Below are 22,665 nucleotides of genomic sequence, written 5' to 3'. Positions count from 1 at the left end.
GGACTCATAAGTTAGAACTCAACTCAAATATTAATTTTTTTAAATAAATGAATAAAAGATTGTGAATATCACACATGACAGATCACTCTTATATATATATATATATATATATATATATATATAAAAGAGTAACGCGGTGAGCAGCGATACGGAGACAGTGGAGGTGCGATGTCACAAGTCGCGGGCGTCGGGGAGGCCGAGGGCTGCAATAGTGATGATGTTGCAACCATTGTAGCAGACTGGGTCGGAGGGCGGTGGCTCGGACGGCGTAGGGTAAGAGGCGGTCGCAGTGCAAGCGACAAGACGAGCCGCAACAACTTCACAAACTTAGGTGAAGAGGCAAGCAAGGGTGGAGGCGGTGGTTGCAGCAGCGTTGCGGCTCCTGGGCAATAATGATGACATGGACAGGATTGCGAGTAGCAGTGGCTCGGGGTCAGCATTCCGGCACGACATAGCGGGCGATGACAGCGGCAGTCTAGCTTGGACAGAGGTGGCGAGTGCAGGGACTCGGCCACCAATGGCGGAGCTTTTTCTTTCTCACCTCTCCTCTCTGCTCTCCTTTTTCTCCCTGCTCGATGCTCTGTCCACTCCTCTCTCAGTTTCTCGAGCTCTCTCTCTCTCTCTCTCTCTCTCTGCATTCTCTTCTGCTCTCCTCGATTCCCCCAGTTTTCTCCGTGTTTCTCTTCGTTCCTGCCCCTGTGTTGCTATCCTCTTTTCTCTAGGGTTTCCTGCACGAAGATGGGCAGAGGAGGAAGAGGCTAGCATGGGCCGAACCCAAGAGGAAACGGCTTGGGTTGTGTAGGGACAAAAAGAAAAGAGGTGAGTCGAGCCAAGGTTTGATCCAGCCCAACCCGGCCTCTCTCAATTTCAATTTTTTAGATTAATAATTTTAATTAATCTTTTATGTATTTTTTTTTAAATTATGCATTTGAGGAAAAGTTAGATATCAACAAACTTTGCCCCTCTTTGAATGTAGCCTCGAAGAGGTTGTATTCAAAAACAGAAGACAACTAAATTATATCGGCGGTAGAGAGACCTAGGTGCATAGGCACACGTTAGGTCAACGGATAGGGCTCATAATTATGGAAGTGTGTCTTGTTAGTAAGAGGAAGAAAATGACTCCGGGCTACAGAAGCACTCCGTGTCATAGGAAGAAAGAGGGACTCCAGGCTATAGAAGCTCTCCGTGTAATAGAAAGAAGGGGAAGGACTCCGGACTATAGAAACTCTCCGTGTTATAGGAAGAAGGACTCCGGGCTACAAAAGCTTTCCGTGTCATAGGAAGAATGACTCCGGGTTACAAAAGCTCTTTATGTCATAGGAAGAAGGGGAAGGACTCTGAGTTATAGAAGCTCTCTGTGTCATAAGAAGGTCATAAGAAGAAGGAGAAGGACTCCGGGCTACAGAAGCTCTCTGTGTCATACGGAGAAATAAAGACTCCAGGTTACAAAAGCTCTCCGTGTCATAAGAAGAGAGAAAGACTCCGGGCTACAGAAGCTCACCGTGTCATAGAATAAGAGGGAGACTCTGGGCTACGAAGCTCTCCGTGTCATAAGAAGAAAGGAAGACTCCGGGCTACAAAAGCCCTCCATGTCATAAGCAGAGTGAAAGTCTCACCGTGAACCCATGAACCTTTATAGATGACATGATTTAAGGTTGATCATAAACCTTTGGAGATAGCATGATTTAAGGTTGATCTATCGAATCTGCTTTCAGGTACTATGCACCTGCACTCAGGTTTCGAATGTTTGCTGTGAGGGTTAATTCCGGCGAGAGGGACTTTCTCGAAGCGGATGGATAAAGAAAACCCTCTTCTTATGCGGATGGATAAAGGAGGCACCTGTCTCAAAGGATAGTGGTCTTCGCAATGCTTTTACATCAGGAGCCTTCCGGAAGAAGAAACCGGGAAGGAAGTATCCAATGACGAATGCAGTCAGATGAAATGCAATTACGAGGGACAAGATCGTCAAACCAAATGAAGAATTGATGGAATCGATGTTCATCATAAGAGGTGCTCCAACGCATAGAGCCGTCACAATGACATAGAGTGGCGGCAAAAGTGGTCGTATGGCATTAGAAATCCAAGGGAAGAACCTAAAAGCAAACTATGAGATATTAAACTACTGGAACTCCCTAGCAAATGTACGTAGCAAAGGCGAGTGTTTAACCTATTAAGAAGCAGCCCTACAGTGATGGGTGTGACGACAATCTGCAAAATGCTGGAAACCGTTCCTTTCACATCGACGGGCATTCTTTTGCCAATGAGAAGAAGTGACAATAAAGGGGTCACAAAAACAGCCGTAGCAGTAGATAATGATGTCATGACAATACTCAAGAGGAGCCATTGATGGGTCGATCGGAGATGTAGCATAATTAGAAAGCCGAGCCGCGCCGATACAAGACAGCATAAATCCCAAAGACTCGAGGTTTAGGTTCGAGAAAGTCAATTGCCGCCACTAGCTTTAGAGAGGGAAGGAGACTAGTACTCACCAATGGACTTTGGGAGCGAAACCATTGCTACAGACATCATGCCAAAGAAATAACCAAGAAGAGGCTTCTCAATGAACTGGTCGATAGAGCGAGCAAAAATAGCAGCCGGTCTCCTAAACGCTTCGAGAAAGTCCCTCTCGCCGGAATTAACCCTCACAGCAAACATCCGATACCTGAGTGCAGGTGCATAGTACCTGAAAGCAGATTCAATAGATCAACCTTAAATCATGCTATCTCCAAAGGTTTATGATCAACCTTAAATCATGTCATCTACAAAGGTTCATGGGTTCACGGTGAGACTTTCACTCTTCTTATGACATGGAGGGCTTTTGTAGCCCGAAGTCTTCCTTTCTTCTTATGACATAGAGCTTCGTAGCCCGGAGTCTCCCTCTTTTTCTATGACACGGTGAGCTTCTGTAGCCCGGAGTCTCTCTTTCTTCTTATGACACGGAGAGCTTTTGTAACCTGGAGTCTTTATTTCTCCGTATGACACAGAGAGCTTCTGTAGCCCGGAGTCCTTCTCCTTCTTCTTATGACCTTCTTCTTATGACACGGAGAGCTTCTATAACTCGGAGTCCTTCCCCTTCTTCCTATGACATAGAGAGCTTTTGTAACCCGGAGTCATTCTTCCTATGACACGGAAAGCTTTTGTAGCCCGGAGTCCTTCTTCCTATAACACGGAGAGTTTCTATAGTCCGGAGTCCTTCCCCTTCTTTCTATTACACGAGAGAGCTTCTATAGCCTGGAGTCCCTCTTTCTTCCTATGACACGGAGTGCTTCTGTAGCCCGGAGTCATTTTCTTCCTCTTACTGACAAGACACACTTCCATAATTATGAGCCCTATCCGTTGACCTAACGTGTGCCTATGCACCTAGGTCTCTCTACCGCCAATATAATTTAGTTGTCTTCTCGTTAAAGAGGGGCAGCTGTTGATATCTAACTTTTCCTCAAATGCATAATTTTTTTTTAAAAAATACATAAAAAATTAATTAAAATTATTAATCTAAAAAAATTGAAATTGAGAGAGGCCGGGTTGGGCTGGATCAAACCTTGGCTCGACTCACCTCTTTTCTTTTTTTTTCCCCTACACAGCCCAAGCCGTTTCCTCTTAGGTTCAGCCCATGCTAGCCTCTTCCTCCTTTGCCCATCTTCGTGCAGGAAACCCTAGAGAAAAGAGGATAGCAACACACGGGGCAGGAACGAAGAGAAAGACGGAGAAAACCGGGGAATCGAGGAGAGCAGAAGAGAACGCAAAGAGAGAGAGAGAGAGAGAGAGAGAGAAATTGAGAGAGGAGTGGACAGAGCATCGAGCAGGGAGAAAAAGGAGAGTAGAGAGGAGAGGGGAGAAAGAAAAAGCTCCGCCACTGGTGGCCGAGTCCCTGCACTCGCCGCCTCTGTCCAAGCTAGACTGCCGCTGTCATCGCCCACTATGTCGTGCCGGAATGCTGACCCCGAGCCACTGCTACTCGCAATCCTGTCCATGTCGTCACTGCTGCCCAGGAGCCGCAACGCTGCTGCAACCACCGCCTCCACCCTTGCTTGCCTCTTCACCTAAGCTGTGAAGTTGCTGCAGCTCGTGCTGTCGCTTGCCTGTCTACGACCTGCCTACTGCTTACCCTACATCGTTCGAGCCACCGCCCTCCGACCTGCACGCTACAACGGCTGCAACATCATCACCATTGCAGCCCTCGCCTCCGCCCGACGCTCGCGACTCGTGACATCGCACCTCCACCTCGTCTCCGTAGCCGCTGCTCACCGCGTTACTCTTTTATATATATAAGAGTGATCTCGTCATGTGTGATATTCACAATCTTTTATTCATTTATTTAAAAAAAATTAATATTTGAGTTGAGTTCTAACTTATGAGTCCAACACAAGTCACGCAAATAAATTAGACTCGTTTGTTAATTTTTTGACATCATACGATCGCTAGATTTTCCATAACCAAATAAAGACTCAGCTTTTATTACAAGTTGAGTGGATTCGATGTCAAGTTGTTTACAAGCCACCAAAAAAGAAAAAAGACACCGAGCATCTCCGTGTAACAATGGTTTTCCACATCTCGCCGAAAGAACTACATAAATGTAAGATCCAGGATGGAACTGCCAAGGCACATTGCTGCAATATGAGACACATTTAGAGAACTCAATGAACGTGGATCGATTCAGCCGTCGACTCCCGGCCCGGCTCGCTTTGGCTCGAGAAGCCCGGGAAATCCTCCGACCTGCACTTGCTCGAGCCGTGGATTGGATCCGCAAGCACGTCAAGATCAAGCTCACGGCTTCGCGCCTCGAGAGGTTTTCAAGAACTGCCGATGGCGAGCACGAGCAAGAAGAAGAAACCTTAAAACTCCCGGAGAGGTCGTGGGTTTGGCTTTTGGGGTCCACTTCGTTCGACGGTTAGTGCCGTCGCCGGCCTACTTATAGGAGTGACGTCATCTCTTTTTTAACTGTTTTTTTTTTTAATTATTTGACTAACCTATAGATTCTTCTTTTTGAAAATTTTTTCAAAAGTATCTTCGATTTTGCTTTTCACATCATTATCAAAAAGACTCCTTTCCTCTCGAAACTTATAATTACCATTTTTTATTTGTTTTCATGCATCTTCCGCATGTATTTCCTTTCCCAAATTGTCTCATTTTATCTTACAAACTATTCTCACTCAAAAATTAAAAAATAAAATATCTAACATCCACCCGCACTCTCTCTAGGCCCTCTCTAGGCCCAGGAGGCTTGCTTGATCCGACACATCCACTACCAATAGGGGTGTGCAAAGAAATTGAGAACCATTGAAATCGGACGAGATCGAACCGGAACTAGCAGTTCTCATGGGGATCAATCTGTTCCCTGTTCTAATTTACTAGAATTGGCGAGTATCGATCCAGTTCAGTTCCCAGCCCGCATCCCAAAGTAGAACCATCGATATATATAAAAGAAATTCCAACTCAATCATTTAATTATTTTGTACTTTTTCGACCAATATATAGTATTTGACAATATTGACTAATTTTGTCTCTTGGTTGAATAATAGAATTTACCTCCTTACTTTTTGTTCATTCTAATAATTTATTTACTTGCTTTCTCAGTCAAACAAAATAAACAAACAAAGAGGATGGATGTGACCAAATGGTGATGTCCATAAATGTTGCAGCGCTTTGTTATCATGATCTGAAATTAAGAGCCAATGGCTCTTTTAAGAGCATAATTAGGTCTCTCATTGACCATCCTCGTGCTTAAATTAAGTTGACATTGAAAAAAATTGATGGATCAAACTATTAATGATTTGACTTGTGTAGAGGTTAGGACTTCTAATACAATTCTAATCTCCACATGTTCCTAGTGTCGGAAGCCCTAAGAGGACCACACCATGACCTTAGGAAAAATTAAGTTTCTAATTAATGAGTATTATTGATTCGTTCCACCCTAACATTTTCAATCATTAATCAAAATCAATAGCTCGCAATTCAACCCGAATTTAAGGGCAAACAAGCTTTAGTGTTCTACGAGAAACTAGGTTCACCATGATATTGATTGATGAATGTATTTTTGTAGAGATTGGGAATGGGTTCCATGGACCCACCTAGAACCAGACCAGATTGACAATCCGATTCTCGAGTGGATCCATGAAACCAATGGACCCACCCGAACCAAGTTGACCTTTGACTACCAAGTTTTCAAGAAAAGTATAAATAAAAAAAAACAATCCTAAACTTATTGTAGTGGTATCAATTCAATCATAAACCCTTCAATTAGATTAATCTAGCCTTAAACCTATTTGAAATTGGTACCAATTTAGTTTATCCTTTAATTAGCACAAAAATTGTTAATGTGGACACTAGGTGTCTTACGTGACATGGCCAATGTTGAAGTAAATTTTTTTTTTTTTTACTAAATTTTCATAATTTTTTTTTTTGTTTTTTTTCCTAAGCGGGCCAGCAAAGGTCGTGCTGCCCGCAAGAGAGGGCGTTGCAACCCTCACTAGATCTAGGTTCGAGATGGGTTTCGCTTCCTCAAAGTGCCTCTTCTTCTTTGAGTCTTTCTTCCTTAGGAGCCAAAGCAACGTGTTTGTCTTTGTAACAAGCGCATTGAGAGCTCTCGTGGACATGAAAGCCAGCCTATACCTAGAAAGCAAGTACCTTTGATCATATACCCTCAATGGCAATCCTTGAGATTGATTCGTCTTTCCAAAGTGTTGATTGCAATGACGAGGGTTGCGTGGCCAACATTTTGCTGCAGAGGAGAGGACTCATTGGGAGGCTCTCTTTGGCCAATACTGGTCTTAGCCACTTTGAAGGAAATTAGGGGTAATCTGTGATTGCCGTGTTGATGAGGGTTGCGCAACCTTCTTTTGTTGCGAGTGAGGGTTGGCCAGCAACCTTGTCAGGTCTCATGCTACAAAAAAAAAAAAATGTAATGAAAAGAAAAAAGATAAGAAAATACCAAAAAAATATTTAAAAAATGTCTATTTTAGCTTTGGTCGTGCCACGTCGAATATCCAACATCCACATCAGCAATTTTCAATAAAAAAAATAACTGGATAAACTGAATTAATACCAATGTGAAAAATTTTGAGATTAAATATATATAATTAAAATGTTTAAGACTTAATTGGTATTAATGTAATAGATTTATGACTTTTGGGTACTTTTCCAATGTTTTCCCTCTCAAGAGCACATGCCGTTGCTCTCTTGGAGCGTAGCGAACATCATTGCGCTTGCCCAAGACTAGACCAACTCAAGGTCGACGATTTCCATTTTGGCAACCATGGCCAAGCTTTGCTAGCTAGCTTAGGCGACTCGCTAGGTTATCGCACTTGCTTGCGACCAGTCACAGCCCTCATGAGCTCAGGCTTGACCTTGCACAGCCTCCACGATCGCAAGGTATGAGCTCATACCGAACTCGCGTGGCCTCCTCGTTGCCAGTTGTGAATGATCTCCCCACAAACGAAGACAGGGCGCATAGAGAGGCGCGAGCGGTAGGTAAGGGTGAGGGCATCCTTGCTGGCTTCGCGATTGAGCTGTGGCATCAAGCGATGGGAAGGGTAGATTTCTTTTGTGAGCATGAGGGAGTATGAATGTTTTTAGACCGAGAGATCCAAAACAGTCAAATCTAAGCTTCCTATCGACATTAATAATGTCGGTCAAATCTGCACAAGAAAGCCAGTTAGGGTAAAAACTAACATTTGGATAGTTTAACGAGCGCAAAATCAGAAGAGAAAAAAAATTAACCCATGAATTATTATTTTGAAAATGCTCAAAGCCAATATTGGGCAGGACTTGCATGTTGTGTTCGGGAAAATTCATTTGGGAAACAATTTTAATTTAAATAGTGTTTAGAAAATGCACACTTTATAAAGCATTTTTGCTTTTTTTTCTTTTGGTAAAAAAAACCTCAAAGTTGGCGAAAGGCTCAACGACTGGTTGGTGCTCTTAAATGAGGCTGGCTAGCACCAAACTAGATTACTAGTAGCCAAATTTGACCTCATCAACTGACCTCACACAACTCTTAACGAAGCTTCACTAGAGAAGATGAATAATCCCTTCGAGTAGGGGTGAGTGGTTCCAAGTTCCTTACAGAATCCGCTTAGAACCTGAAACCTACCCTCGGGTATAAGGTTATCATTTTTTGGAACCTTGAACCTACCTTGTCACAAGTTTCAGAGTTGGTTTCAAGGTCTAACATGTTTTATTTTTATTTTTTAGTTAAACAAAACGAAAATGAACGTAATAATAATAAATAAGCTTGTCATTCATTAAAGATCATACAAAATGAACAAAACTATCAACAGAAAAAAAAAAAAATTCTTGGTAAGGAATTCAACTAGATAGAAGTAGGGATGAGTGGATCTAAGTTCCGTATAAGTTCCATCTTGAACTTGGAACTATCCGTTGGAACAGTTCCTTATTTTTTCAGAACTTGGAACCTATTCTGTCATAGGTTCCGAAAGTCTACCCAAGTCCAACTTATATTATTATATGAACGATTACAATTCACTAATCATAACTTATAGTTATATACATGAAAAATATGAATATTAATAAAGTAAAAGTCTTAGCCATAAAATAGAAACTCGAACTAGTGCTTTTAGACTATACACTCATCATCAAACAACATACAATATCTTAAAATTGCACGGAGATATGGATTAATAAAAATATTAAAACTTGTTCCGGGTTGTAGGTACAGATTCTACGTTCCTCCAACTAAGAACCTAGAACATAACCGTTGAAATGAGTTTCTCAGTTTTTGGAACTGGGAACCTACCCGCATACCTTAGAACTTGGAACCTACAGATTTTCATCAATCCAGTTCTCAGGTTCCAGGTTTTACGCTGGAACCATACTCACCCCTATCTACGAGGGCCAAACCAAAAAACAATTAAAAAAAACAAAAAATTTGATGAAAACTCTTGGAAGAAATTTTTTTTTAATTAACCTTAGGAAATGGCCTTTCCAAAATTTGCCAAGGCTAGCATTTGACTAGAGGGGGCTAAAAACAATTGGCAAACAAGCCAAGTTTTTCTCAAGGGGCTTTGGGCCAAAGCCCCTTAGAAAAGTTGTATCTTGAGAGCGAGCCAGATTTGGGCAAATCTAGCATCAATGTGGCTCATCAATAGCTTGAGTCCTTTGCTAGTTTGAGGGTTTATATATTTATTTATTTTTATAAAAAGCAAAATTCCTTCATAAAGTGTAATTTTTCCAAATACTATTTTAAATCAAAGTTGATCCTCAATGTACTTTCAAACTATAATTTACTAAGCACTATTTATATTTTGAAAAAACCCCTTCAACCTAAAATCCTTTATATTTTCCCAATGACATTCCCAAAACCCAATTGAGCACAACACATGTCATTAGATTAAGCGATTTTGGAAATGCTAGTTTTAGCTCAAAAGCCTTTGATGTTATATTGCCAAGCATCTCAACTTTGGCACAAGGGTCTTTAAGTTTTCATAGGTCCAAAATCTTTTAAATACTACTTGAACCAAACACATCCTAATAAATTGTGATAGGTCCATGGGTCCATGTTCAACTTACCACTTGTGACTTATGATATCGCCTTTTTTTGGTTTTTGGTGGCTTGTAAACAACTTGACATCGAATCCACTCAACTTGTAATAAAAGCTGAGTTTTTATTTGGTTATGGAAAATCCAGCAATCGTATGATGTCAAAAAATTAACAAGGGATAAGATCCTGAAAGAGCTGTGGTGGTCCATTAGGAAAATCTTACCATGGATGTTAGGCACAACTGGCATAACCAAAATAGGAACGGGCACGAGTCTTGAATTGACACGGGCTCGTGGAGGATAGATAGCAAAGTTTCATCTTAATGTGTGTGCAATTAATACTGCTATGTTTTTATGAAGTAGCTAAGTCGTCACAAGTTGGTGGAAGTTAGTTTTTTTGTCATGCTGTTATATATTAGTTTTTTGTGTTGTGCTATCATATATGTTTTTACATGTTTAACTAGGATGAGTAGAACTCAAAGTTAGATTTTTCTTCTTCTTTTTTAATTGACTATCATAGGGCAAGGCCTTAAAATATTTATAAAAAAAAAACGATAAAAGAATAATCAAGGAGCACATTCCAGGTGAGGATCATGAATTTGTTCTCAATTTTGGGTAGCTATGGCAAGGTGGAATTAGCTGTTGCAACTTGATAAAGTTGATAGGAGCTTTCTTTTTTTGTAGGAATGCTCCTCATGGGGTTATGTTCTCACAATGCTTTACTTCCGTGGGGCCATGTGATCAGCCTAGGCGGCATTTGGGTGGCACTCCCATCACCCCCATTTATATCATGGAAATCTCCCCCACCATATTATGCGACTTACTCACTCCATTTCTCGAGGCAAGTTGTTTTCTAATTGTCTATTACAGTTTTCATTATTTATTAGTCATTAGTTTCTCTTTTTCATGTTTAATGAGCATTTTCTTGTTGCTTGCTTCAGTTGTTCAGGTCTCCATCAACCTTGGCACCCTTCTTGTCGTCGTATGCAATTATGATATCCCTTACTCGTGCTCAAATGCAGGTGGCTTTTTATGCTCGACTTGCAAACACTCTTGGTAGTCCTGCTCACCATCGGGGCCCGCATCATGCCAAAATCCCCCTAGTGACTCGCCATGCAGGGCCTCATGAATGACGCAAAACATGTGCTAGCCTAGATCTCTAACTTCGATGCGGAAGCTGATTGCCACCTGCATTTGAGCATAAGCATAGGGATAACATAATTGCATACAACGCCGAGGACAATGCCAAGATTGTTGGTGACTTGGACAACTGGAGGAAGTAACAAGATAATCATTAACTGATTCTAAGCACTTTAAGCTATTTGATAACTGTCCAAAATTTCTGATTCTGGAATAGAATTGTGTTCGGTACCATTGCTGAAGGGGAGGCCACTAAGCAACAACAACAAAGCGCCAAAAAAAGAAAGCAACGCCGCCGTGTCAATTGCAAAGGCGAAATTTAGGGTAGGTCGTGGATCGACGCTTACTTTCCATGCATCTCAGTGTGATGAGATGCATCTCAGTACTATCTTCTGCATGTCGATCACAAGGGCGCTCATTTGCATCTTAGTACTATCTTCTGCTCTAACTAATGCAGGCGTGATAAGAGCCACAATTCGAAACTCAATTCTAACATCGCCAATAATCATCATCATTTCAATTTCTATCTCTGGCTTCTTCTTCCTTGCTTGATAAAAATGCATTTATTCGGATGACTCAATTGGGGACCCTCCCAAATGTATATGCCGCCAGCAAAAACAGAATCATCAAGCATACCCATGCCTCAATCACCACTTCAATATTGTACCTCAAATCCCGAGACCGTGGGCTCTTATCACGAGGGCATTAGTTAGAGTAGAAGATAGTATTGAGATGCAAATGAGCGCCCTTGTGATTGATATGCAGAAGATAATGCCGAGATGCAACTCAGCTGCACCGAGATGCATGGAAGGTCAAGGTCGATCCACGACTCGTCCTAAGTTCTGCATTTACAGTCAACACGACAGCGTTGCTTTCTTCCTTTTGACGCCCTATCATTGTTGCTCACTGGCCTCCCCTTCAAGAGTGGATGAAAAGGTCAGGAAGGGGAGGCCACTAAGCAATAACGACAGAGCGCCAAAGGAAGAAAGCAACGCCATCGTGTTAACCGCAAAGGCAGACTTAGGCGAGTCGTGGATCAACGCCGACCTTCCATACATCTCAAAGTGTGATGATGTGCATCTCAAAGACTATCTTCCGCATATCGATTATAGGGCGCTCAATTGCATCTGACTACTATCTTCTGCTCTAACTAATGCCCACCTGGTAAGAGCCACAATGCCCGCGATACAATATTAAAGTCGTCATCAAGGCATGGGTATGCCTCATGACTCTGTTTTTGCTAGCAGCATATACATTTGGGAGGAGCCTCAATTGAATCATCGGGATAAAAGCAGTTTTATCAAGCAAGGAAGAAGAAGTTCGAAATAGAAATCGAAATCACATGATTATTGGAGATTGTAGAATCAAGGGATTGACAACTCTTATAATATAATGATCTCTTCATTTATTAATTTCCATTGTTATATAATTTCCTTACGAAGTGTAACATTTTTAAGATCTATATATAATGAAAATCATCTGAACAATTGTAGTTGAGATCAATAATCAAACACTTTATGCTTTCATGATATCAAAGCAAATTTCTTCAAAAGGAATCAATATGAAACATGAATTAATAATAAGAAATGGATAGTAATTACAACCATGATCAAAGAAGAAAAGAAAAGGCTTTAGACCCAAAGAGACAATTATGGTACAGCCATCTGTACAGTACATGAATGATAATCCTTATAGATGATATCCTACTTCAAGGCACAATATTTGCAAAGTATCAATGAAAAAGGTTACAGTGATTACCTTTCATCCTTCGCTCAATTTTTCCTCACTCTCTGCCCCAATATTGGCTAAAAAATAATGGGGAATGACATCATATCATCTTGGCATTGCAAACATTGATCCATGAAGTTCTCATTTCTTACACTAAGCTCGAAAGTTTTGTTGCAAAACAAGTTAAGACATGAAATGACTTTGTTACATACTTTCTTCATGACTTATTTGAAGTTTAGGAATCCATTGCACAGGTTGACCGAGATGGAAAATGAATCATAACTGTCACCATTGCACAATTTTCCTATTGTAATTATCCATTCTCATTTGTACCTTAAATTGGCTAATTTTCATTAAAAGAGTAAGTTTAATTCAAGGTACTTTGAATTGTAGAAGGTATCTTATTCAAGGTACTTTCACTTGATATTGTTCTGGTGACATCTAAGCTCAAGGAAGAAATGCAACAAAGGAAGCAAGTCGATCTATGAGGACTGTGCAAATGCATGAAAGTCATGTCATGGGCTTCTCCAAGAGGGTGGAGAAGTACCACTCGCTCTTCTGCGGCCCCCGATCGACCTTCCTCCCGACATTCCACCTCAGCTTCTTGAACCCGACCCGCTCCATCATCAGCATGTACATCTCGTTCAGCTGCAGGCCTTCGCAGAAGAAGTGGTCGAGCCAGAACAACCCGCCCGGCCTCAGCACCCGATAAATATCGTACAGTGTGAACTCCAGCATTGTGTTCGGGATCTAGTTGCTCAGCACGTGCAACGAGTGCACTATGTTCAGCGTGTTCTCAAAGAAGGGCAGCCTCTGCAACACGCTCATGTGCATCGAGATGAGCCCTCGGGATGCAATGAAGGTGTTGAACGGGCCATCCAGGTTCATCATGGTGGTCATAATGGTCATGTTGCGCTCCCTCAACTTGGCCACGAACATCCCACTCCCTCCCCCAATGTCTAGGCCAATTTGAATGGTGCCCGGTGGCTAGGACCTAGTCAATCCTGTAGTCGAGGATGTCGTTGTGGTACATCCAAGTGCTTCTCCCAACCTTCCAGGTTGAAGCAATCCTTGCAATCGAAGTAGCCAGACTGAGAAAATATTAGGTGGTCCGGGAGCGCCATGTTAGTGTGGTCCCCGACCACTCACGCGACGCCACATGAAAAAGTGGGCCCCTTGTTGTCGTTTGCATTTTTTCTTTCTCCTCTCCGTAGCTTCTTCTTACCCTCTGCTCCTGCGCACGTTGATTCTCCCCCTAGCCTGCACAACCTACACATTCTCTCTCATCTACAATGCATTTATGATGGCACAGGGGCTATTCTCTTTCCTCTTAAAATGAAGGAAAAGAGAAGCGGAGGTGCTATTCTCTTCCTCTCAAACGAAGGAAAAGAGAAGCAGAGGGGCTTTTCTCTTTCCTCTTCAAACAAAGGAAAGAGAAGTAGAGGCTCTACACGGTTACTCTCCAGTAGCTGTGAATTCTTTCACCCGATGAAGGTTTCAAAATTTTGAATCCCAAAATCTCTCTATGCTTGTCGTTGCTCCGCCGTGTGTCAAGTGATCGTTCCTTGCCATTGCCAACAACCTACATTACGAGAGCCCCTGCTTTGGCGCCGCTCGCTTCTCTCTCCGCTCTCATTGCTACTCCGGCATTTGTTTCAGCATTCGTCAAGTGACCATTCTCCCATCGACATCAACAAACCACATTATGGCTGCCCCTACTATAGTGCTCGTTTGCTTCTCTTTGCGAGCTCCTTGCTGCTCCGGCATTCATTTGAAGTTTATCAAGCGGCCGTTCCCCTACTGTCGCTGGCAAAGCAGGGGCCCCTACTACATCGCTCACTCGCTTCTCTTTCCGTGCTGCTCTAGCGTTTGTCCAGTGACCGAAGGAGTAGGAATGGCCATTTCTTCCTAAGGCGGAGGAATGGGGACAGAGATTAGAACGTGGTTTTGTGGGAGCGGAGCTTGAGGCACATATCGCACTCCAATAGAGCCGATCGGTGACTGGGCTCGGTGATTACACACTACTCTTGAGACTCAATCCCCAAACGGAGGTCATTGACTAGCTAAACTCCGTCATTCAAGGTGCGTTTAAGGCTTTCACGATGCAAAATTTGTTTGTGGGAGTTCCATAGAAAAGTTGCGTACAAAAAATTTGTACTCTCTTTCCTTCGTTTGAAGAGGAAAGAGAAAAACCCCGTGCCATCATAAATGAATTGCAAATGAGAGAGAAGGAACGCCGGAGCAGCAAAGAGGCATTTAAGAAAGGTGAATACTACACTTCTCAACTCCTACTCCTTGTGCAAAGTCTTTCATGTCAACCAGCACTTCCTTGTAAAGAGAGAGGGGATAATCACCCTATTGACCACCATATCGACATTTAATATCTTCCCCTTCTATAAGTCTCTACACAGAATCTGATGGAAGACCAATCATTTCTAATGTCTTTTCCCATACCCGGTAAGAGGTTTCAACATTGTGTGCTTTTTCAAAAGGGTTTGGATGACCCGGTGGCGGTGGTTTCATGAAAATTAACATGGAAAAAATTAGCATAAGTAAATTTCATTAGAAATTGAGCAACTGACAACGATGCCATGCCACCCACCCCTTTGGGTCAATCGTTGACTCATTGCACATAGACACGACACCACATATATGCATTAAAAGTCTACTAGCGTACTCACTTTTACATATTCAAAATGAAAACTGTTTCAGCATACTTACAATATTGGTTTGGACTACTCCAGGTGATACGCATAATACACTAATTCCATTCAGCAAGCAGCCGTTTATGGAGGACACTTCTGAACATAACCTAATAAGGCCACCTCGCCTCGTTAGTAATAATTACAGGTCATAATCAACATTCTAATAAGTATCACTTCATAACCTATAATATATTAGTATGAAGTATTGAAAATATACTAATTGCTAAGCAAAATCCAACAGAATGTATTAAGGGGAAAAATGAAAATGAATAAGAGCAATGGTTTAGAGCCAGAAAGGGAGATTTTGGGGACAATACAGAAATAAAAATGTCGCATTGATAGGTTTGTAGCCTAACTAGAGTAAAGAATTAGCATATAGCCATTCATCCTAACATACAAACCAAATGGATTCAGGTCAACCATCCAACAACATTTAAATGGAGCATCGAACATCACAAGTCTTCAGCAAAATTTCCATCATTCAAGAACCAAAGACAATAATATCATTCTTTCAACGATCTGCCATTAGCAAATGGATGCAAGAACAGCCCGATTAACATAATGCAGCACCAACTTAATGCGTCATTGAAAGCACTAACTGAAGGAAATCAAAAGCCAATTTGCCTGCTTAGGATCAAAGGAATCCTATTATTTAATTGCCCTACTGTATAATAGTTTCAAGCCATCATCAAATATTTGATAAGAATGACTCCTCAAGATGACTTTAGCTCTATGTTTACTGTTATGAAGGATCTCACGATTCTCAATCCAACCGCACGATATGATACTTCGAGACCAAATATCTAATTCACCACTTGATTAAGGTAATTTGCCTATAAGCTACAGTCCATACTTTAAAAGTAAGATGAAAAATGTGGACTATATTGTGATCATGAACTTACCATAGAATTTACATTGACAATTCTGTTTGGAGAGCCTCGAAAGAGTGATGGAAAAGCAAACCGATAGCAAAGCTGGAGCAAGATGATTAACTTGCATATGTTGCTCATATCCATCTTTTGAAAACTTCTATGGTTCTGAGATCATCACAAGTAAGGTACATCAGTTACAAGATTGTTCTTAAACAAGCATAGGTCCGAAGAAAATATGCAAGAATAACTCGTGACCTCACAAGAAAATTTATCTATGTAAGAATTTCTCCCTTTTGCGTGCTTATTTGAGAAGGGTATTTCATTGCTTAAATAAACAAATGATGAGGATGGAAGTAAAATACACAATTCGACAAACACAAACCCATGTGCTCTTAAGAGTCTTCAAGATTTCCGAGTAGGCAAACCGACTTCTTCTATGGTTACTACACATACGAGTGAATATCACTGATAAATACCACGTCATTTACATAAAATGGAGGAATCAATTCATTGTATACTAAAAAATCCATCAAGCAATGTCTTAATCACAAAAAGTGATTTCAAACATACAGATCTCTGTTGACCTTTGCAATATCAATTCCTAGCTACAACAACAAAATTTCTGTCGGAAAATGACAGTGCATCACATAAAGTGAAACAAGGAGTTATCTAAGCCATTAAATTCTAATGTAGTTTAAAGACTGAGAAAGCATATAGAAATGAACCCTGGAAACAGTTCAAAATGCTGCTTGGATTTTCTTTTGGGAAAAAAAGATTAGTGGAATAAATCTTCAAGGCATTGAAGAATATAATAAGCAATATACACAATCATCCTTTGACATGGCGAGCCAAAAAATGGAAGTAAAATCCTTTGACTTACCTAGTGAAATAATAGTGCATGAAACTAAGGTACCGATAGCGCCAAATAGCATGATGGTCATAAAGTTTCTAAAGAATTGCTTCTTTTCACCTGAAACCTGAAAAGGATGATTAGCACCAATAAATAACTTATTAAACTCCATATCGAAGCCTATAAGAAATTATTTATTCACTCAATAGATATTAGAAAATAGAAAGGAGATAAATCCCATAAAAAATAGTCAGAACACTTTCAACCCTAGAAGATATAGGCAACCTTCCTATAAAATTCAAAGATGAGACGGTAAATTAAATTATACAACTTGTCTGTCAACTCTATATTTTGCAAAGTATAACGGATTAATATACATGGACATTTTGCTGACAATCAAATTATTCAAATCTTCAATGATCGCTCTTCTGTCCATCTATATAGTCTATCCCTCATAGTTTATAAAGCCCATGTCAGAATTCTTTCAAAGCCTGTTTACAGTTCGAGGAACTCTTTACAATTATAGAAAAATCCAACCCAATCTCAATCGCGGAGTTACTGTGCCAAGACAAATTCGAAAAAACAAACATGTAGCAACAAATGATGCCTTAACAGTTACCACGTAAAAGAATGATGCCTAAATGCTACTGTGTAAGATGATCCGAGAAAAGTTCTTCACCACTCCAATTGGAAATTAACTTACCCCGCATTGAATATGATAGGTGGCAGAAGATATATGAAGAAGAGATCTTCACTAAACACTAAGAGATGGAGCTTTTCATTCCCATGGTCAGTAAAATAACAATACCAGTACATAATGCCTGCAAAAAAATTCGAAAGTAATTTCTAACAACCTACTTGAATTAAACCAAAAGCCTTCAGCCTTCGGCGCAAGACCAAAAGAAATGTTTGCACATCTCGATGAATAATGTTTGCACATCTCGATGAATGATCAGGGGATGGCAATCATGGTGGAGATAAGCAAGACCTTGGGCGACACCAAGCAGTATAAACAATCCTAATACCAGCTTCTCATTCTCTTGCTTCAGACAAGGAGTGACCAATTTAGGCTTAGAAGCCTCTAATCTCTTAGGACTATATCTATATGCAAACAATCTCAAGAGATACCACCCTTTCACTTTCTTCCAATTTTCACTAACTATCTGAATAACACAGCAAGTCAGCAACAAGTAAGATAAAGCAATACCTAATGCAAATGTATTTTCGAACCTAAACATTAACATGGCACCGAATTCTACTAAGTAGAACCAAAAAAAAAGAAAACCAACCTTTGGACATACGAGAGTCGCCAATGGGGTGCCTATCAGTGGGGCTTGGGAAAGTGACGGTGGGAGGCGACAACGTCGGTGGCGTCAACAGCGTCCGCGTTCAAAAGCAGGGGCGCTTCACAGTATTAAGCAATAGGTAATTTCAGGCATACTTCTTGGCATACCATATAGACAATTTTAAAAGAGCTTGAATGAAAATATTGGAGATCATTGATGTAGTAGTTATCCCACAGCATATATCATGTAAGAGTTAGGATATCCAGAATGTTTGAAAGAGGAATTTACCTTCAGCTCAAGAAGTTCATCATGAATTTCCTTAAAAGATATTGTCTCGTACTTCCTTCGCTTTTCATTATCACAAACTTGAGATCAGATGCTACATCAAAAAGATGGCACATACATGACACAAAAGAAACATTAAGGTAAAGGCATTTTTGTTAAAAGAAACATTTAACAGAGTTCAAAGATGAAATAAAAGTTACTTTAATGAGAAGTGACAGAAAAAAGAGAAACTAAACTGCTAAAGAGGAAACAAACAAATTTGAAAGACTGAAATAGGAAACAACAAACTTTCTCAAGTTAGTCTGAAGGGCTGACCCGACAGGTCCATATACAAGATGACTATCCCCTTCTGAATGCCTTCAATCAAAAGATGGTCAGTGGGATTTTTGAAACCATTTCAGACATGTAGAACTGCGAACATTTCATATCTGAAGTGCTTAAGGTATTACATCATGAAGCAATATTCATTTTCTCGCATTACATTACTTTCTAGAGAAATTCCCTGAAATCCACAACATCATGTGAAATTCTTTGTTATGCTGAATGATGAATCCATACCTTCTGTAGTGAGTGTACGAGCATTTATAAATGACTGAACCATGCCATTCCCAAAAACCGCGAGCAACTTCGCACCAAATCCTGCAGCCAAAAGGTACTTGATAGCCTAAAACAAATCGGTCAAGCAATTATAAAGCAGAGTACGGTATTGAAGGCCGTCATTACACACAGAAGTAATTGAGCACCATAAGTATTAGAAGCATTTTTCTTTTTCCAAGTCTGTTGAAGAAACTAGGCATCCGTCGTAGCAGTCCTAAATACCGAATGGTAATGAATGTGTCAAATCACTGTGGAAGCAGTTCATGAGTTATGCTAGCAATAATTACTTGTGCAAGTGGTTCAAGGAATCGTATGTGATCCATTCATCTACATTTCTCTCACAGGTTAGCATCATAATCATCACATTTCTTAAACTTGACGACCACCACAGAAGTAACGAAATGGACCCTTTGAACCAAATAAGTCCTTTCGACACTATCTCGATGAGTTTCAGTTCTAGATTCTATCAGGTTGCATTTGCATGATTAGAGTGTGTCCGGATTCAGGAGAGGCACATCCAACTGTGTCCTCGGAAAACTCAAGAGATATAATGCTGTAACACAGGCATCTATGGAAGTTAAGAACCTCATGAATACCAAAGAGATCAAGAGGGAAAAACCTTAACTAAAGGAAATAATACATGCTGGAAAAATGAGATTACAGAACTCTCCATTAAAGCACTCAGGAAACAAGTCCAGTCTACTAAAAAACAAGGAATTAACATACAACACAGTTATTCAAAATAAAAACTCACGTGGAATTCTCTTTCGCGGTCAATGACATACTCGTGTTCGGGCCCATACAATCTGACGGTAATGGATTCCTCATTTCCGCTTTCTTCTTTCACAGAAACCTTCAACACTACACCAAATTCTCAATGAGCTCAAAACAAGTCCAAGCTAGTCATCTATCCCTACAATGGAATCGTCCATACATCCTACTTATAATCACACCGCAGCTGATGATCAGAACTCACATAGATTCGTGATGCCGCCGGACACAGTCTCGGCAGGGCAGCGAGGTGGCGATGCCAACTGCAGAAAAGTCGACCACCGCAATAAGCACAAAGCATCAGAAACAAAACACAAAGCCCTACCTGCTGACCAAATGGCGCACCACCATATGCAACAGCAACCTTCACAACGGTTTGATATGCAAACTTTTTCGCCTCTTCATATATCTGCACAGTGAAAACCACACAAACCACACCACAACCTCATCGTAAGTTACGGCCATAATCATGGACTGATAAAATGTCAAGCAAAGCTTACCCTTCTCATCGTGGGTCATTCTAAAAATATCTAACGTACAATGATTCAAACCCGGTCACAATGCTTACGTCATGCAACTGTGACCCAACTTCTCCTTTTTTTTCCTCCCACAACCCCAGAGAAAGAGATGGCGCTTACCTGACAAGCCAACTCCTCGTCGGAGACAGAACGAGGCCCGAAGGACACGCGGTTCTTCTCGACGACGGTGCCTGTCTCTCTTCGAGCCCTCGCGCAAGACCCCGAAGACGATCGGCAAGCAGAAGGCGGCCGTCTTGCCGGACCCGGTCTGTGCGCACGCCATGAGGTCGCGCCCGGCGACGGCTATCGGGATCGCGTGACGCTGTATCGGTGTCGGCTTCGCGTACTTGCAACGCCTGATGTTCAGGCTCAGCGCCTCCCCCAAGTCGATCTCCTCGAACGTGCCCGCCGGCGGCGGGACGTCGGAGCCACTGGCCTCCACCGGCACGTTCTCGTACGCGGCGAAGTTGATGGCCCCGCCGCCGGCGTCGTCGCTCTCCTCGACGACGACCTCGAGGTCGCCGAACTTGGCAGCCACGTCGAGCGAGCCGAAATCCCGCTCGGGGCTCGCGTCCCGCCGTACCTCCACTCGGCGGCCGGGGAAGCGATCTCCACAGCGGCGGCCGCGGGGGGCCGGCGTCGAAGGCGCCGAAGGCGAAACCCTAGAACGAGGGTACGCCTCTGGCGATGCGGGGGGGCCGTACGGGGCAGCGAAGGTGGCGATGCCAACTGCAGAAATGTAGAGAGAGAATTGGTGTTTCTGGCGCTTCATCGTCTCGCTCTCGCGTACGGGATCTCCTAGAGAGAGAGAGAGAAAGAGAGGAGATTTGAATTTTGATTTGTTGCGGAGAGAGAAGGAGCGAAGTGGGCGAGCCACGTCGCACGATCTCCAGATTGCAGGAAGAAAATTTCTCGGAATTATTTGCGCAGTAGCGATAGAGAGAGAAAGAGAGAAGGCAGAACAGGGACATGCCCTCTTCAAACTCTGTTGTTCATTTAAATGCGGGGAATGCGCGACGTGGAGAAGTCACAACAACTTTTCCCCGAATCCCCCGGCCCGAATTGACCGAACTGCCTTCCACGCTCACCTTTTTAACTCGGTCTTCCCTTAATTCCTCATCGCCACCTGCTTAAAAGCGCCTTAATATCCTCGTACATGAATAATAATACTGACATACGAAATTCCGCAAGTTTTTTTTTTTTTATGCATTTTTTTAAAAGACAAAAGTTAAGGCACAAAAGAGAAAATTTTCGTGGAAGCTCTCTCATGCCTCCCCCCTCTTGATGCCTAGCTTTGGATGCAAGGAAGGTTGCAGTTCGTCACCCTTTTCCAATCTTGTCAGCGTCCGAACTATTATTTGTATTTTGAAGGCTACAAAAGTTATATGCTACTCCTGGGACTTGAAAAATGTCAATTCAAATGCATGCGAAACGCTTGTATTGAAAATTTAAGTAATAAATCACACATCTTTCTACGATGAAAATGGGTGCCTCCATTATGATTCATACCTACTTTTGAGTCAAAATTAAGATATTTCAAACCGATATGAATGACAATCCAGCATGACATGAGAACACGAATTGCTAGTCCTCCAATATACCTCAAGGATACTCGGAAATTATGTGGGTATAAAAGGCATGAGGGTACAATGGAGGATCAACGTAACCACGCTGGTGGGTCTAATTACTTTTTCCACCCCCGATCGTTAATTGATGGTCTTTTGAATGGATTTGAAGGTTTATATGGATTGACTTTCATTTTTTATCTAATCAAATCTTAAGTTTCACACGTAAATTTGAATATAATTTTTTTTTTTTGTCTTTTTTTGAAACTAGAGTGATATTTTAAATTTTGGTTAGATTTTTTGCTTTTCATCTAAGTTGCAACAAAGACGCCCTTATTTATTTCTTTTCACCTACTGAAAATTATCACGTTGGGTAACGAGCATATAGAATATTTCTTTTCACCTAATTTGACTACCCGAAATCATTACCGGGTCGTAGAAAATTATTGAGTTAGATGATTAGGCGACACTATGATAATACGAGATTTTAGATTGGTTGAGTGATCAAGCATTTCATTTGAATATGTTATATGTCCATATCACATAATCTCTCAAACATATCAATTTGTAGGGCATGCTTGCCACTCTATAGGTGGAACCCCATATGATGTACGGGTTGGGTGGCAATTTATAATGTATTCACAAGGTTAAATTAGAGTATTATATTTTATAATGTCACGCCCCGAACCCCGAGGTCGCGCACATCCCACTGCGGTCGATCAAATATGCGACATCCCAGGATACGTCGCCGACCCATTCATTTTATTACGCATGCGGAAGCGAAACAAATCCCGTGACAGCATTTAACTGGGATAGAAAAGGTGCAATCAATCACAATACCAAACACTTATTC

At 41.5% G+C, this 22,665-nt stretch overlaps 2 long non-coding RNA genes and 1 pseudogene across 2 annotated transcripts; all 3 read right to left on the bottom strand.

The window, feature by feature from the left end:
• Positions 1-1,274: 1,274 nt before the first annotated feature.
• On the bottom strand, positions 1,275-13,101 carry LOC104439109 (annotated as a pseudogene).
• Positions 13,102-18,914: 5,813 nt separating this feature from the next.
• On the bottom strand, positions 18,915-19,753 carry LOC104439107. The gene is made up of 2 exons (XR_005549995.1): positions 19,713-19,753; positions 18,915-19,025 (listed from the first exon to the last, which is right to left on the bottom strand). It is a non-coding gene; the product is annotated as an uncharacterized LOC104439107 (long non-coding RNA).
• On the bottom strand, positions 19,753-20,381 carry LOC120292221. The gene is made up of 4 exons (XR_005549994.1): positions 20,368-20,381; positions 20,055-20,138; positions 19,935-19,992; positions 19,753-19,819 (listed from the first exon to the last, which is right to left on the bottom strand). It is a non-coding gene; the product is annotated as an uncharacterized LOC120292221 (long non-coding RNA).
• Between the last annotated feature and the right edge of the window lie 2,284 nt (positions 20,382-22,665).

Source organism: Eucalyptus grandis, chromosome 3, assembly GCF_016545825.1.
Source record: "Eucalyptus grandis isolate ANBG69807.140 chromosome 3, ASM1654582v1, whole genome shotgun sequence".
NCBI lineage: Eukaryota > Viridiplantae > Streptophyta > Magnoliopsida > Myrtales > Myrtaceae > Eucalyptus > Eucalyptus grandis.
This window is presented reverse-complemented; position numbering and strand designations above follow the sequence as displayed.